The sequence below is a fragment of the Triturus cristatus genome, chromosome 5_1 (genome assembly GCF_964204655.1).
Source record: "Triturus cristatus chromosome 5_1, aTriCri1.1, whole genome shotgun sequence".
In the NCBI taxonomy this organism is placed as follows: Eukaryota; Metazoa; Chordata; class Amphibia; order Caudata; family Salamandridae; genus Triturus; species Triturus cristatus.
Window position 1 is genome coordinate 977,330,744 of NC_140587.1, and position 18,032 is coordinate 977,348,775.

Here is an 18,032-nt window from a genome sequence, read left to right on the forward strand (position 1 = left end):
TCCATTATGGTCAGCTAGCTACCATTGCCTCTTGCCCCTCTGTTCTCTGTTGTCCATGTGCATGGTCCTGTCCCCTCCCTCTTGCTTTCTATGGATTGTTGTGCTGCACTCCCGTCCCGCATGCCCTGTGTGGTGTATTGTGCTGCTGCAAACCCTGATGCCTGCCCTGCAGGGTCAGTTTGGTGCACCTCTCCATGTCCCTCCTGTCCTCTGTTATCCAAGTCCATGTCCCTACCCCATTTCCTTCCATGATCCAATGTACCATACTTGCGAACATTTTGAACTTGGTAAGAGGGAGATTTTGAAAAAAAACTGGGGTATTGATTTTCCCCTTTGAGTTACATTGAAAAAGAGGAGATTGTAGACAGGAGACAGATCAAATAAAGCCCATTTGAGCTTAAAAACATTGGACGTTTCCTGGCTGAATCGGGTCTGTTGGCATGTATGGTTGTACTACCATTGCCTCTTCCTTCTGCCCACAATGGTCTATTACATTGCCACAGCCTCTCTTGCAAGTCCTGTATTGTTGGTTTGTTGACCCTGCCCCCCTTTCCACTGCCCTCCATAGTCTGTTGTGCTGCCACGGCCCTTCCTGCCTGCTCAGTGTGGTTAAATTGTTGCCTTTGCACCCTCCTACCTGCCTTCAATTTTCAGAGTCTGTGCCCCTGGCCTCTGCCTCTCAACAGTATCCTAATGAACAACTAGATTGCTAACATTATATATTTATTACAAAAGTGTGGAACGCCTGACGTCATCTTGATGTAATCAAAACTGTAATACCTAGAGCATTTCCTTTAGAAATTACATATATGAGAGGGTCTTATTGGCATCAAAATTATGGTTAGTGCTCTAAAAGACTAAAATAAGGACATATTTTCTGAGTTTTCAAATAGCGACAAAGCACTTTTAAATTATTTGTTATCTTTATGTTTTTTTATCCAGTTGACCACTTGATTAAATGTTGCACTTAGGTGAGAGGATGTGGTGTTACTTCCAGAACTGCAGACTTTGCAACTGGGGAACCAGGTTGGAGTTTCTGCTTCAGCTCGACATTCTGTGATTCTGGTCAAATCACTTAGTCTCCCCATGTCTACAACAAAAATGAATTTGTTCTTGTGTGATGTAACCAATGCTCAAGCACTCCAATACCTGACAAGTCTGCACTATATAACACTGCAAAAACACAAAATAATAAGTGTTTTGCACACTTCTGTCATTGGGCTATATTTGGGCTACATCTGGGTGATTTTGGGCTACATTTGGGCTCTTTTGTCTCCGGTGGCCATCTTGGGAGATTTATTTGTTATGAAGTTTCCTAATTTCCTCATGTCCTGCAGTCTCCTCAGTAGGAAATGCTTTCAGTTTTTTACTTTGATTCCATCATGAAGGTATTCAGATATGTCACACATTTGCCATAAATTCTGAATGTTAGCACTCTAGTTGCTCATTAGATCACTGTAGTAAAACTACTGTTCACCATGGAAGTCTGCTCCTGGTATTAAAAGTGCATGTTTCAGTCTGCATGTCAGAATTTTTTAATGAAATAGAAGAGGATTTGAGAAGTCACTCAAAATGTGCCCTCATTTTCTTTCTTCAGCATTAATCATAATTTCTATGGCAAAATGAACCCCCTCATTGTGTTCCTTTTTAAATTAAATGTTTTAAGTGTTACCAGTTTATTCCAATTAAGATGGCTTCAGGTGTGCCATACTTTTGTCATAATGAAGACAGTAAGCGCTCTAGTTGTTTTTAAGAACACTCTGGGACATTCTGTCATTGGGCTATATTTGGGCTACATCTGGGTGGTTTTGGGCTACATTTGGGCTCTTTTGTCTCCAGTGGCCATCTTGGGAGATTTATTTGTTATGAAGTTTCCTAATTTCCTCATTTACTGTAGTCTCCTCAGTAGGAAATACTTTCAGTTTTTTACTTTGATTCCATCAAGAAGGCATTCAGATGTGTCACACATTTGCCATCAATTCAGAATGTTAGCACTCTTTTTGCTCATTAGATCACTGTAGTAAAGCTACTGCTCACCAGGGAAAACTGCTGCTGGTATTGAAAGTGCATGTTTCAGTCTGCATGTCAGAATGTTTTAATGAAATAGAAGAGGATTTGAGAAGTCACTCAAAATGTGCCCTAATTTTTCTTTCTGCAGCACTAATCATACTTTTTATGGAAAAATGAACCCCCTCATTTTGTTCCTTTTTAAATTAAATGTTTTAAGAGTTACCACTTTAATCCAAGCAAGATGGCTTCAGGTGTGCCATACGTTTATCATAAGTAGGACTGTTAGCGCTCTAGTTGTTCTTTGGAACACTCTGGGAAGCTGCAGTAGAACACAAAGGAATCAACTGACAGTCTCTGCCCTTGTTGGATGTACATGTTTTACTGAGAATGTCAGACTTCATTCTCACATGACTGAGAAAGATAATGTGAATTTACAGAAAATAAGCTCTCAGTTTAGCTTATAGATCACCTTCCAAACCTCTGTGGGAAAAGCATGAGAAAATATTTTTCTCTCAATCATGATATCCCAGCAGAAGGCTTTTTCACATGGTGAAATCACCTTAGAACATACCACAATTCCTAAAATGAGTATGGTACCATCACCAAATGATTTATAATGTAACTAAAGTCTTAAAACCTTCTATTAACTGCAATGCTTTTTAATGAGGTGCTATCATGTATATTGGTCCCAAGATGGCTGCCAACACTTCTTGGATGAAGTGCTGACAGCCAATCAGATCTCAGGATGAGATGTGTGGTTAGGCTCCGCCCACATATATACATGATTTTACTTTTAATTTTCTCAGGAACTACTGAACAGATTGACTCCATATATGCAAAAGGCACATCCCTGAGCTGAGGACTACCTCTCTGCCAAATTTCAAGTAATTCTGTTCAGCCGTTCGGGCTGTACCTTGGACTAAAGGTCCCTATGGAAAATTGCATGGGGAAAACTCGTTTTGGAACCCCCCTTTTTTCTCAGCCCCCGCTTGACGAAGCCCCCTGAGACTTTCAGGGTAGGAGCGGAGCGGAGCTCCTCACCTATTTTGAAAATTTCGCGAGGATTCGTGAACCGGCGCCAAAGTTATTCCAAATAGAATGTTGCGGATTTCCTATGGAAACACGGTCCTAACTATAACTATCTACTGGCAACCGCCAGTAGATAATATATCTATATATATATCTATCTATATATCTATATCTATATTCACTGAAAAAACCATAGGTTTCACACACGTTATAGTTAGGAATTAGCATTTAAAAAACCTTAGAAATTTAGTGAAAAAACCATAGGTTTCACACATGTTATAGTTAGCTGGACATTTTACTCGTAAAAAACCAATGAAATTGCCCCGTTATAGTTAGTTCAGCTAACTATAACTCGCGCGCCCGCAATGCACTGCTGATGACGTCACATATTACATCACTCATGACATGGTCAGTGACATCACTCATGACATCACTGATGACATCTCAAATGACATCACTGATGACCTCACTGATGACATCATCCTTGTGATAGAGTGGCAGACCTCCTCTCACCTTAATATAAGCTTTGATACACACATTCAAAAATAGAGACTAAAAATTTCAAAACAATGGACATACCAATACCAGTTACAACAACCTCTTCAGTAATTCTAAGATCCACATACACATCCACTCATTCACCAACAGTCCTATACAGTCACTCATACATGTACTCACTCATCATATGTACTCATACATCTATACATCCTGTTACACAATGCCACTCATCCATAGAGTTACTCACACACATAGTCACTCATGCTAATAAAGAATCAAACATACATTTACTTGCATATACAGTTATACACACACCACCACACTTACTTCTACGGAAACTTACACATACTTAGTCTTTTAAACAATCACTTATAGAAACACATACTTATTCATACAGGAACTCTTTCAATCTCTCACTTTCACATATACTCACATATATACACCAATAGTCACATATACTAGTTTAAAACGTATGTAGTTACTCCTGAAGACACTATTGAGACAGTCATTCACTCACTAACACACCCATACACACACTCATCCACCCATACAGTCCTGCACACATGCTGTGTTCAACACATACAAACAGTGAGTCACTCATTCATGCACCGATGCACTACGTAATACCCCCCACCGAACCATGCAGACACTCAGACTGATACTCAAAAAAACAACTAATAACCTAAATAGGCACCCATGTAGCTACTCACCAACCCATGCAGCCACTTATACACAAAGTGAGAGACTGATACAGATATTTACATATTTAAACATTACTCACTAAGCCATGTATTCACTATGATACACTTAATCAGTCAGTTACACAATCAATTTTTCAAAAACAAATCATCCATTTAGACACTTATATACCCATTTATTCTTCCATCGACCATGAGATATACATATATAAAACATATTTAATTTTCAGAATAACACACATTCACTGGATGATGTCATCAGTGATGTCATCAGTGATGTCATTTGAGATGTCATCAGTGATGTCATGAGTGATGTCACTGACCATGTCATGAGTGATGTAATATGTGACGTCATCAGCAGTGCATTGCGGGCGCGCGAGATATAGTTAGCTGAACTAACTATAACGGGGCAATTTCATTGGTTTTTTACGAGTAAAATGTCCAGCTAACTATAACATGTGTGAAACCTATGGTTTTTTCACTAAATTTCTAAGGTTTTTTAAATGCTAATTCCTAACTATAACGTGTGTGAAACCTATGGTTTTTTCAGTGAATTTCTAAGGTTTTTTAAATGCTAATTCCTAACTATAACGTGTGTGAAACCCATGGTTTTTTCAGTGAATTTGCAAGGTTTTTTAAATGCTAATTCCTAACTATAACGTGTGTGAAACCCATGGTTTTTTCAGTGAATTTGCAAGGTTTTTTAAATGCTATTTTTTTTTTATATTCTTCATTTTTTTCAAACATATTTTTATTTTAATTTTCTTATCTTTTATAAAGACTATGCTTTAATTTTTAAAATCCTTAAATATTTTTTTTATATATATTTTTTAAAATAAACATGTAAAATTTATTTCCAGATTTTTTTTTTTTTTTTTTTTTTTTTATAGTACGCGTACCGTAAGCTCACGGTAAGCGTACGGTTTACGCAACGTCCGTAATCTATCTACGCTGCTTGCGTATAGTTACGCACTTTGCGTAGCCGCGCGTACTGCGCGTGGGACGCGTGCGCGCTTACGCAACACGCGCACGTTACGCGGAAGTGCCGGGAAATGACTGTTATGCGCATGTGCGCAAGCGCGTGTCTTTTTTACGCGCACGCGTACTTTTTGCCGTAAGCGCACCGTAAGCGTACCGTAAGCGTACGGTAGGTCATGTGATCTTGAAACACAACTTTTGATTGGTTGAAACTACTTTCAGTTCTAGAACTCTCCTACACCACACCCATTCCCCTCATTTCTGCTTGTGATCCCTTGGGAGAAGGAGCTGGTTTGTCTTTGGGATACGATGGCAGAACAGCAGAGCTCTTCTGAGAGTGAGGCTAGCACCAGCAGCACTGTCTTGAGGCAGAGAGCGAGGAAAGTAAAACCTTCTTATGTTTGGGATTATTTTACTTTTCCAGAAGGCCAGCAAAAGGTGAATGCACCCTTAGTTACTTGCAAGCTGTGTAAGCGTGTACTTTCTAGAGGTAATCCTGACAGGAAGTATTCCTTTGGGAATCACACCATGATGAGGCACCTCAAGGATGTACACAAAAGGACACATGCTCAACTTTTTGGAGGTAACTCTTCAGAAAGACGAGCCAGTACATCCACAGCAGCTCAGCCTGGACCATCACCTGCAGAGCTTACTCCTTCTTCTGCAGCTCAGGTGAGCCCTTCATCTGTGGGGGGAGAATCTCCTTTTGCTGGCCCTCTGGAAATGAACCCTCGATTTCGGAAGGTTGATATTCATTGCACATTTTGTAAAGCTCTAATTTGTTATAGGGAGACCAGTGTTTCCCTAGTGAATAACAAAATAGATCAGCACATTTGTAGCTTTGAATGATTTTCCCATGGTTCCTTTCCTCTGTCCCTGCATGAACACAACGGTTCTTTTAAGAGCCAACCTTATCTTTCATCTTTTTTTTACATTTTTTTTAAAAAACTTTTTTTTTTTTTTACCGTACGCGTACGGTAAGCGTACCTTTTTTTTTATTTTTTAAAAAAAACACTAAAAATCATTTTTCACATTACAAGGTCCTTGAAAGACTACAATTATTACTATTGACTTACCATACTCACTGAAAAAAATATTTATTCATTTGTTTTTTTAAAAAATAGTTTTTAAAATGGTTGTAGTTTACGAAAATTTTCTATATCGATCTGAAAAAAAAGAAAAAAGTATTAATATTTTTAAAACATTTTATAATACAGTACACATATTTACATTTTTTTCCAAAAAATATTTTTGCCTTATTTTTGCTGTTTTCAGAATATTTTGCATTTCACTATAAATTGTGAAAGCAATTGCATTCATCATTTTACAGCGGGCAAAAAAAAATAACAATCTCAAAGATTGTATTAAAAAAGCCCAGAATCTCTTCTCACTTAAACTTATCATTACAGAAATGCATATTATTCTTAAAAAATGTCATCTAAAAACAATACTTTTTTCTTTAAAATACCGTCTGATATTTTTGTTTCAGAAGTACATTCACAATAATATATCTCAAATAACTCCAAAATACATCTGATTTTATTTCCTTTAGGCCAAATAGTATTTTTTATTCTTTCCCTGGAATAAATTTCCAAGGGAAAACCATTAAAATTCTAAAGTTTAATCTGTCCAGATCTCACCGATTCTCTGTAACATTTTGGTTCACGAAAATTTTTCGAATAATTTATTTAGTCCACAATAGAATTGCTTACTTTTCCACATGGCCAAATAGTAATTTTTGAAATCATTTTTGAAAAAATTTCCAGTGGCAGTCCAATAACATTCCAAAATTTAAAATGTGCAGAAGTTACCGATAATCTCTAAATTATTGGTTTTTCAAAATTGCATTAAAAATTTAAAAAGTCCACATTACAATTGGTTATCTTTCCTTTAGGCCAAATGATAATTTTAAAAATCTTTTTTCTACAAAATTGCAATGGTAATCCTGTAAAATGGTAAAATTATTTTGTCCAGATCTTGCCAAGTCTCTCTAAAATTTAGGTTTCAGGAAGATTAGATAGGAATTTGCTAAATCAAAAGGCAAACGTTGTTTGAAAATCAATTGGGAATCATTACACAGTGTCCATCCTTTTTCACATTTTAGATAAACTGTGTAATGTCCAGAAGTAACAGTAGGTCCATCATGGAAAATTATTGCAACAGTTACAAAAGTTTTTCCTGAAATTGATAATTGCTGTCCTGTAAACTTCTTTATTAAAGTATCCAATTTTGATCCATCAGCTCTACATCGTTGCATCATTAAAATTACATACTGTCCGTATTCCCTTAAAATTAATGTTGATAACATGTCAGAATTACACTCACCACATTTCATGCTATGATTAGCATCTTTAACTAAGTTTGCAAAAGTGACTGTTTTACTCTCTGGCAATGTCAAATAAATAAACCTTTCATTATCAACAATAGAACCACTTATATTATAACAATTATCACAACTATGTTCCCATTTATAAGAGAGACCAAAAAAAATGTCAATGGGAACTCCTTCTTCTTCCACTACCTGAAGAAAATACATCAAAAATTCGTGAGCATCTTGCTGTTCATTTTGAGAAAACTGTGTTCGTCCTGAACATACATCTAAAAGTTTTCTAATATCAGTAGCACTTTCTATTTGAGTTTTATCTTTACTCAGCTTTTGAAAAAGGAGACTGAGCTCTGAACAGAATCTTTTTCCCTGATTTATTATTATCTGCTCTTGCAAACTTTCCAGATAAAAAGCAACATTCAGCACTACATTTGCGTAGCAGTTGACACCAGAGCTATTTTCAAAATGACATCCTACAACCTGTTCTTCATTTTCCTTATTCTTTTTGCTTGCAATTACATCACTCCTCTTTTTTTTCCTCTTCTCTACATCTTCATTACAGATATTCTCATTTCTCCTTTTACGAGAAACTACACGTTTCTCCAACACAGGATACTGACCTAAATGAGGAGCATAGCTTCTTCTTAATCTATTATACTCCTTTACACAGTTTGTATCAGCACTAACTTTTGAGTCATCGAAGTCTATCATGAATAAACCTGATAATGTTTTGACTCGTGACAAAGCAACATATGCCATACCTTCTTTGAACACACTAGATCCAATGTTCACAAATGCACAATCTACAGTCAATCCTTGAGACTTGTGAATAGTTACAGCATATGCTAGAGAAAACGGAAACTGCTTCCTACGTACATATAAGTCTTTCACAAGCATGAAACGAACTGAACAACGACAAATGTCTTTAACTTCCTCTATCTGATCAAATTTTATTTTTAACCATTCAATTCCATCTTTTTTCTGATAATTAATAAAACCCACAACTCTTCCCATCGCTCCATTTACTAAGCCTTTTTCAACATCCAAATTTCTCCTTAAAAACACTCTACAGTTCATGCAAACATATAGATTTTTTTCTAATCCTGCTGTTTTGGAGATGTTCTTCTCTAGTGAGTCCAATTTATTTTTCAGTTTGCCTGTTACTGTGACAGTAATTCTTCCATCCTCAATTTTGTCCACTGCTTCCAATTTCCTGATCTCTTCCTTTTCCAATTTCAAAAGCTCCTCATTAAATATTGAGCATTCACGTAGAGTTGGCATTAAGCAGATGACACTTTTGTTTTCTGCAATATTCTTGTATATTTTCTCTGCAACTATTTCTTCCTTTGGAAATAAGTTATGTAACAGCCGACTCTGTAATGCTTTTTTCCCAACTTCTGTGAGTAGTCCAATCCTGATATCTTTCAGAATACTTCCATATTCTTCATCGTTTGCTTGCCTCATATTAGTTGTAAGTTCCTTGTACTCAAAGAAGGACCAAATATTTGTATTTCCAATGCTTCCCAATGACTTCTTCGTGTCTTCATGTGTCACAGTATTAAACACTGGTTGTCCTTTAACCGGAGTAAGTTGCAAAAGATCCCCAAAAACTATGACGTGTTTTCCACCAAATAACACGTCATAGTCTGTCTTCAAAATTTGCTGCATTCTTAAATGCACAAAGGCAAGCATTAAGTTTGATACCATGCTCACCTCATCAATAATGAGAACTTGCATCTTCTTCAATACTCTTGAAACTTCCAAGCATGCTTCTCCAGTTAGCTTGTTGAATTGTATTTTGTTCTCATGCTCCACTGGTAACATTAGCAAACGATGTAAGGTGATTCCTTTTATGTTATATGCTGCTAACCCAGTTGGAGCAGTAACCACACAAGACAAAGTAGAATCTGTTTTTTGCTTTAGGTAGCTTCTGATGACTTTAATTAGGAAACTTTTTCCAGTGCCAGCTTGTCCGCTTACATACATCCTGATTGGATGAAATGATGTGCATGAGCACTCTTTTTTTTCATGTAGAAATCCGTGATCAATTTTGTTTTTGATCTCTTCATAAATTTGTTGCTGCTCTTGATTCAGTTGTCTTTCCAAATTTTCTAAGTCTATAAATTCTTCTTGAGCTTGATTCATAGCCGTTTCCACTTCATTCATGGCTATTGATGCTTCATTTTCAACGATTGGTTGTCCTAGGGGATCTTGACTGTATGTTCCTGAACTTTGGCTGTCCTGAGAACTGTCTCTAGCAATTTCTGCTGCAATTGTAGTTTCCTGTTCAATTTCTTCATTTAACATTTGCAGATAAGTTGAGAATGTACTGCATTGTATGCTGTCTTTGCAAGCATTAAAAGAATCTTCATAGCTCTGGAATTCTCCCAGTAGTTCATCCTCTGAACGCCATGGTTTAAACAACTGTAAAAGAGCCAAGTAGTAAAATTCTTTCTTGTCGGTAGTGTCGCAACTCAGCTTCCGGTGATTTATCAAACTTCCTTTGGTTTGCTTCACCAAACATCCTTCTTCACCAACGACTTTATATTTTCCATTATTGATGTCTTCTGCAGCTTTCCGTGAATAAATGTAGTTCTGCAGCACTTCATAGAGACACATGTTCTCCAGATGATGACTTCTCTTGGGATAATATGTGTCCAACATGTTTGTTTTCAATATATCTGTACTTTCAGGTTCGAACTGTGCCAAATATTCAATTTCTCCAACAGATTTCAGTACCCGATTTCTCATTGCTGCAAGGCCTAAACTTGCCCAAATTATTCTTCTTGACTTCGAGTAGAGACTTGCAGAAGATAATCTATCTGAACATTCGTAGGATCCAATTTCTCGATGCGATAACATCTTCAAACTGAAACTGTACAGCTTCTTACTGACAGTCTTCTCGTGAGAAATCTCTTCCCACATTTCCTTCAATTCTGTTTTTTCTGATTTCGTAATGTAAGACGTTACATATCGAGCAACAGCAATGGAATTGTCAGCAACATACTGTATATCCATGTTAGCGTTCCACATGGATAAAATGACTGGGTTGTAGTCATTTATATTTTTTGATTCTTCTTTTCTTTTAAGGTTGTAGGTATTCTTAGGTGATTTTCTTGTGATAGTATGTCTCACAGCTGACATAAAACTGTTGACTCTTCCATTTGTAAGAACAGGTCTAGGAAATCCAAATCGACATTTAGTGTAGTATTTTTCTTTGCTCTTGTATTTCCGTCGACAGTATTTTCCACACCGATGACTTTGGAAACGTAGAACTTGCTCCTTTAACTTGTACTCTTCTGTGCTTTTAGGTATAGCACATGTTGCATATTCTTCAATGTAAGATAACACTGCTTCATCAGTATCTGTTCCAAACTTTGGGGCATCCTTGATCCACAGCAGCATATGAATATGAGGAGCACCTCTTGCCTGGTACTCTTTTCTCCAAAAGAAATCCACTACTTCTCCAAGGGGTGGATTTTTTTTATTGCAGATGAAGGACATCATAGCCTCAAATCTATGATTGAAATATCTGCAAACATTAACCGGATCCAATGAGCACAGTTCTCCTGCTGTCTTGTATTCGATGTTTTCAATGTTTGAATTGGCCTCTCGTAGAAAATCCAGTAAATCATCCCAAGCGTACTCGGCGCAGCTTAGGGTAAGGAACCATGTTGGTGTTCCTAAATTGCGTAACATGCATTTTAGTTCACCATGGCGTCGGTACCAATATTCATTTGTCCCACGCTGACAAGCCATCAGATTGATCAGTTGTGTTTCCAAATGATCATCTCGGTGCTGCACTTTCTCCATAAAATCCTTAGCAGACACATTTTGTAAATGTACTCCACTTTTTAAAATGTGATTTACTGCATAAGACAGTGCAGACAAGTCGCTTTCAAATAAAAGATGGAACAAATAAGGGATACTTTGTCGAAATCTGGGATCTTCAGCATATAGTCTTGTAGTCCGATACTCAGAAGCTGGAATCTGTTCCGGACGTTCATCGTATCGTCCTCCTTTTCCTTTAGGAAACAGCTGGGGAAAACATCGAGCTTCCAAGCTCTCCTCCCATACACTCACGGGATTTCCTTTTGCTTTCTTCATCTGAAAGAGATCAATATTGTCTCCCATAACTTCTTTCGAATGGAGAGGATGTATGCTAAAATGTTCATAAATTTCTTCTTCCTTTGACTTGTCCACTTTTTCAATTTGTCCACTTGGTGTTTCTGTATCTCCTTGTAAATCTTCTTCTTCTTCTTCTTCTACTATATAAATTGATTCATACCATTTGTTATTTTTTTTCAAATACAAATTTGCTCTTTGTACTTTCCGCACATCTACCAGCTCCTGCCAAATCTTCTTATTCTTTGTAGGTACACCATTAACCAGAATAATTAATGGTTCAGTTTCCAAAGTATCCGCATCAATAGTTTCCATATTTTTTTTCAAATCCAAGGGCAAATACACCACTCTACCTTTTAAACCTCTCAGTAAATCTGAAGGAGGTAATTTACCAGTTTTGGGCTCCATACGTACTATGGTCTGGAACGGATGAACACATTGAATGAGTATAGACTCATATGTATTTAATTCAGAAAGTTCAGCAGGAATAGCATCCAATTCTAAATTATTATGTACAGCTCTGGTCGGCATTCTATTTTCCTCTAACTTGTTGTAGCAGTATTTACAAATACGCTGATCTTCACCCAATTCAAAACAATTTTCAAGAAATATATATGTTGCAAAATCCATCCACTTATAATTATCTTCATTTTCACTCTTTCTGTAGAGATCAACATTCCTAGTTTGTTTTCTATAATGAGTTCTGCGGCAACAAATACAAGTAACATTTGGTCTTTCATTAGAGACTATTGCAAATTTTGTTATGTGATCATTAAATGTCTTACTTACACAAGGTTCTACATTCTCTTCCACTTCTGCCTCATTTACTGTGTCCTTCTCTGCACTGTTTTGTTCAGGACCAAAGTAACAAAACTGAATTTCATCAACAACCTTCTCTACATCTGATACCGTTCCTCGGAACAGAGCCCTATTCAATTCATTTAACTTTATTGCTGGACTTTTGGCAAAATACAACCGTCTCACAAACTTTCTCATTTCAGTATGATGAACAGCCAGCATCCTAAAATGATGGAAAACACTATTGCACACTTTTCTAGATAGACAAGCAAGAGAATGACCCTGCAAACCAGTATTCTCTCTCACTCTGCATGGATCCAGACTTTGAAGCACCTTAATCTTTTGTTTTACACTTTTTTTACTATATTCTCTTAGAAACTCTCGAAATCTGTCAATAGATTCCTGACGCACAGTGCAAATACTACTACAATTCCAAGTGTACACTGGGGCTTTAGGACGTCTCCCCATTGCCTCATCTGCCATCACTTGTACCTCATCTCTTGGAACCATTATCTCCTTCTCCATTATGCAACCATTTTTTACTTCGTATGAACGACCTCTGGTGTCAACTGCATGCAGCAAACTATTACTTTGAAAATAGCTCTCTTCATTAAAAAAAGGTTCACTACTTGAGCTATGCATCCACTTTCCTAAAAACACTTTACAAAAATTTGTTCTGTTCACTACTCTTTTGCTTTTGCTTTGTGATTTCAGTACATTAACCATTTTATCTAATGTACGCATCCTATTCAAAATTAATATGAATAGTTTCCTTTTTAATTCTAATGCCTTTGCTGCAATGGCTTTAATTTCTTTTTTTCTCTTATAATATTTAGCCTTTTGCTTATATTTCTTTATATCCTTTATCAAATTGGACATAACTCTTCTCTGAAACATTTTTCTACGTATCTCTTTAAATGCTGTTTTTCTGTTTATGTTAAACTTTTCAATTGCAGAAGGTATATTTGCATTAACTAAATCCTCAATTTTTTGCTGTTCTGTAGGTTTTGTTACATTTTTCCGAGAACAGACATTTTGTACATTTTTGTTTGTTTTCAATATTTTGTTTAGGAATTGTCTTTTTTGCTTACCAGAAGATTTTTTCTTTTTCCCAACATCAGCATCTTCTACTAACTTTGGTCCTCCAGTTGTCCTCAAATATAGTTTTTTTTTTAGCGTTTTTTGAACTCGAGATTTTGTAGGCATCTTAAATTTTGTTCACTGTTCTTCAGCAATACCTGCAAAAAAACTAAAAAAAAAATTCTTTATTGTATTTAAATATATTACTACATTTCTTTTCACAATAGTCACAAAACGAAATTTCTTTGCCAATTTGAATGCACACAAACTCCTCTTTTTTTTTGGGCAAGTGAAAATCTGTATAACAAACTGTCACATTATGAAACCAAGCTGTTTTTTTTTCAGACCACCACCGTGTGTATTCTCTGTGACTGCCTACACTCCAGCAGGGGCAACCAGCCTTAGTGATGCTGAATGTATTTGCATTACAGACTTAAACCTGAAAACCCCACTCGCTTCTAATTACTGTGCATGACTATACATGGCAAGCACATGGGTGTGTGCTAAACCTCTGCTTCTTCCCCCAAAAATTCGCTCCTCTTTTCCATCTACTGCAACTGTGAAATCACCAGAGCAAGACGCAATACATTTCTGCCTATAATTCTTCTATGCACACAGAGTCATGTTTTCACATTAGTGCCAAAACGAAATTTCTTTGCCAATTTGAAAGCACACTTACTGCTCTTTTTTTTTCGGGCCAAGTGAAAATCTCTTTTTACACTTTGAAATCACTTTTACAGACTGACACATTCTGAAACCTTTTTTTTTAAATTTATTTAAATGCACATGTCCAAGCTGTTTTTTTTTCAGACCACCACCGTGTGTATTCTCTGTGACTGCCTACACTCCAGCAGGGGCAACCAGTTTTAGTGATGCTGAATGTATTTGCATTACAGACTTAAACCTGAAAACCCCACTCGCTTCTAATTACTGTGCATGACTATACATGGCAAGCACATGGGTGTGTGCTAAACCTCTGCTTCTTCCCCCAAAAATTCGCTCCTCTTTTCCATCTACTGCAACTGTGAAATCACCAGAGCAAGACGCAATACATTTCTGCCTATAATTCTTCTATGCACACAGAGTCATGTTTTCACATTAGTGCCAAAACGAAATTTCTTTGCCAATTTGAAAGCACACTTACTGCTCTTTTTTTTTCGGGGGCAAGTGTATATCTCTTTTTTCAATTTGAAATCACTTTTACAGACTGACACATTCTGAAACCTTTTTTTTTAATTTATTTAAATGCACATGTCCAAGCAGTTTTTTTTTCAGACCACCACCGTGTGCATTCTCTGTGACTGCCTACACTCCAGCAGGGGCAACCAGCCTTAGTGATGCTGAATGTATTTGCATTACAGACTTAAACCTGAAAACCCCACTCGCTTCTAATTACTGTGCATGACTATACATGGCAAGCACATGGGTGTGTGCTAAACCTCTGCTTCTTCCCCCAAAAATTCGCTCCTCTTTTCCATCTACTGCAACTGTGAAATCACCAGAGCAAGACGCAATACATTTCTGCCTATAATTCTTCTATGCACACAGAGTCATGTTTTCACATTAGTGCCAAAACGAAATTTCTTTGCCAATTTGAAAGCACACTTACTGCTCTTTTTTTTTCGGGGGCAAGTGTATATCTCTTTTTTCAATTTGAAATCACTTTTACAGACTGACACATTCTGAAACCTTTTTTTTAAATTTATTTAAATGCACATGTCCAAGCAGTTTTTTTTTCAGACCACCACCGTGTGTATTCTCTGTGACTGCCTACACTCCAGCAGGGGCAACCAGCCTTAGTGATGCTGAATGTTTTTGCATTACAGACTTAAACCTGAAAACCCCACTCGCTTCTAATTACTGTGCATGACTATACATGGCAAGCACATGGGTGTGTGCTAAACCTCTGCTTCATCCCCCAAAAATTTGCTCCTCTTTTCCATCTACTGCAACTGTGAAATCACCAGAGCAAGACGCAATACATTTCTGCCTATAATTCTTCTATGCACACAGAGTCATGTTTTCACATTAGTGCCAAAACGAAATTTCTTTGCCAATTTGAAAGCACACTTACTGCTCTTTTTTTTTCGGGGGCAAGTGTATATCTCTTTTTTCAATTTGAAATCACTTTTACAGACTGACACATTCTGAAACCTTTTTTTTTAATTTATTTAAATGCACATGTCCAAGCAGTTTTTTTTTCAGACCACCACCGTGTGTATTCTCTGTGACTGCCTACACTCCAGCAGGGGCAACCAGCCTTAGTGATGCTGAATGTATTTGCATTACAGACTTAAACCTGAAAACCCCACTCGCTTCTAATTACTGTGCATGACTATACATGGCAAGCACATGGGTGTGTGCTAAACCTCTGCTTCTTCCCCCAAAAATTCGCTCCTCTTTTCCATCTACTGCAACTGTGAAATCACCAGAGCAAGACGCAATACATTTCTGCCTATAATTCTTCTATGCACACAGAGTCATGTTTTCACATTAGTGCCAAAACGAAATTTCTTTGCCAATTTGAAAGCACACTTACTGCTCTTTTTTTTTCGGGCCAAGTGAAAATCTCTTTTACAGACTGACACATTATGAATCCACCATGTGTAACTACAACAAAAACAATTCCCATTTCTATTATTCATTTCTTAAGTTACCACATACATCCCCTCTCAAACTGTAAACTCACCTTTAAAATTAGTTAGTTGTGAAAGAAATGTGTCACTCAAACAGCAGATTATCAGAGCCAGGATCTCTGTTCTGTACACCTCTCTCCTCTCAGCAGAACCAGATAATGGCAAACTTTCCCTCTATTTTTCCACACATATACATGTAAGTTTCAAATCTCAGTGCTTCCCCCTTTTTTTCAAATGTAATGACACATTTCTATTGGTTGAAAACCAACCCTTTTCCAAAAGTACCCTGCCCCCAACTTGACTTCTGCCTAGTACCCTTCCCCCAACTTGACTTCTGCCTGCTACCATAGCAACAGCTCATGGAACACTGCTGTGTGCAGTTAGGTCAGAAGTTCGACACACAATGTTTCAATTCCACAGAGCAAGAGTGCTTGACTTTTCAAACCTAACTGCAAATCCATAGTACTGTTCTTTGGTTACACATTTTTTTGTACCAATACAAAACATGCTTCTATTAATTTTCACATACAGCCTAGTTTTTTTTCTAGAATGGTATGAAACAGCCAATCAGTTCTTTTTGTTTTGTAAAAAATATGTATGCCTCCATTTCCAAACTGTCTTTCTTTTCATATTGCCATTCTACTGAAAGACACCTCCTGAGTGCATCCAGTTCTCCTTTGAAGATGTTCACAGTGTGGATTGTAGGGCACAGCTATGTCTTCTGGAGTGAAAAGTTTGCAGAGAAAACAGATATGGTGAGAGACCTTGCTTTGCCAAATGTAGACATTAAATGGATTGGTCAGAGAGGGTTAAAGTGGCACCAATTGATGCCATTGGTGAAATCCTTCATGCAAATCCAACACCCTGACCTCATAATAGTGCACTGTGGTGGCAATGACCTAGGCACTTTGACTGGGGTAGGTCTGGAAATGCTTATGAAGGACACCTTTGCACAACTGTTTACACTTTTCCCTAAAACTGCCTTTGTGTTTTCCAACATATGCCAAAGGCAAAAATGGAACTGGTCCAATCATTTCTGTCCACAGATTGACAAAGCAAGAAAGCACGTCAACAAATCTGTTTCTGCTTTCCTCCGTGACTATGGTATGGGTGCCATTTACCACAACAACTTGCGTTACGACATGCAAGACATTTATAGAGGAGATGGTGTGCACTTCAATGATGAAGGGAACAGAGTCTTCCTCTTGAACCTTAGACTCTGCATCGGTACTTACTTGTAGGTACCACTAAAAAAATGACTCCATAAACACAACAGCTCTTTTTAGAGCTCCCTAATTTCTAAACTCTTAAATCTGATTTTCATTTATTTATTTTTATTTTTTTTACCGTACGCTTACCGTGAGCTTACCGTACGCGTACCCCGTGATTTTTTTTAAAATCAATAAATGTTTTTTTTGTACTTTTCTGTCCTTCTTTGACCCCCTTACAATTGTTAGGGGGTCTGTAACTCTCCTCATTGCCCCCTTTCCTTGTTTTCACTCTTTTTTTTCAGAGTGAAATACACAAAATGGCGGCCGCCGCTTCCTGGTTTCGGCCGATTCGAATGTTTACTAAGATCTAAGAGCCAATCAGAATCGCGCTCGCGCACGCCACCGTACGCTTACCGTAAGCGTACGGTAAGCGTACCGTAAGCTGGCTCAGATATATATATTGATTTAAAGGCTATTTTCTCAAAATCAACTGAACTGATTTACACCAAACCTACAAAAGGCACTTCCTTGACCTACGGACTACCTCTCTGCCAAATTTCTAGTAATTCTGTTCAGCCGTTCGGGCTGTAGCTCGTTCTAAAGGTCCTATGGAAAAATGCATGGGAAAAACGCGTTTTGGGAC

At 37.3% G+C, this 18,032-nt stretch overlaps 1 long non-coding RNA gene across 1 annotated transcript; it reads right to left on the reverse strand.

Annotated features, from left to right (window-relative positions):
* Positions 1-6,289: 6,289 nt before the first annotated feature.
* LOC146832741 (uncharacterized) lies at positions 6,290-17,401 on the reverse strand. The gene is made up of 3 exons (XR_014961330.1): positions 16,232-17,401; positions 13,554-13,711; positions 6,290-6,379 (listed from the first exon to the last, which is right to left on the reverse strand). It is a non-coding gene; the product is annotated as an uncharacterized LOC146832741 (long non-coding RNA).
* Positions 17,402-18,032: the final 631 nt, after the last annotated feature.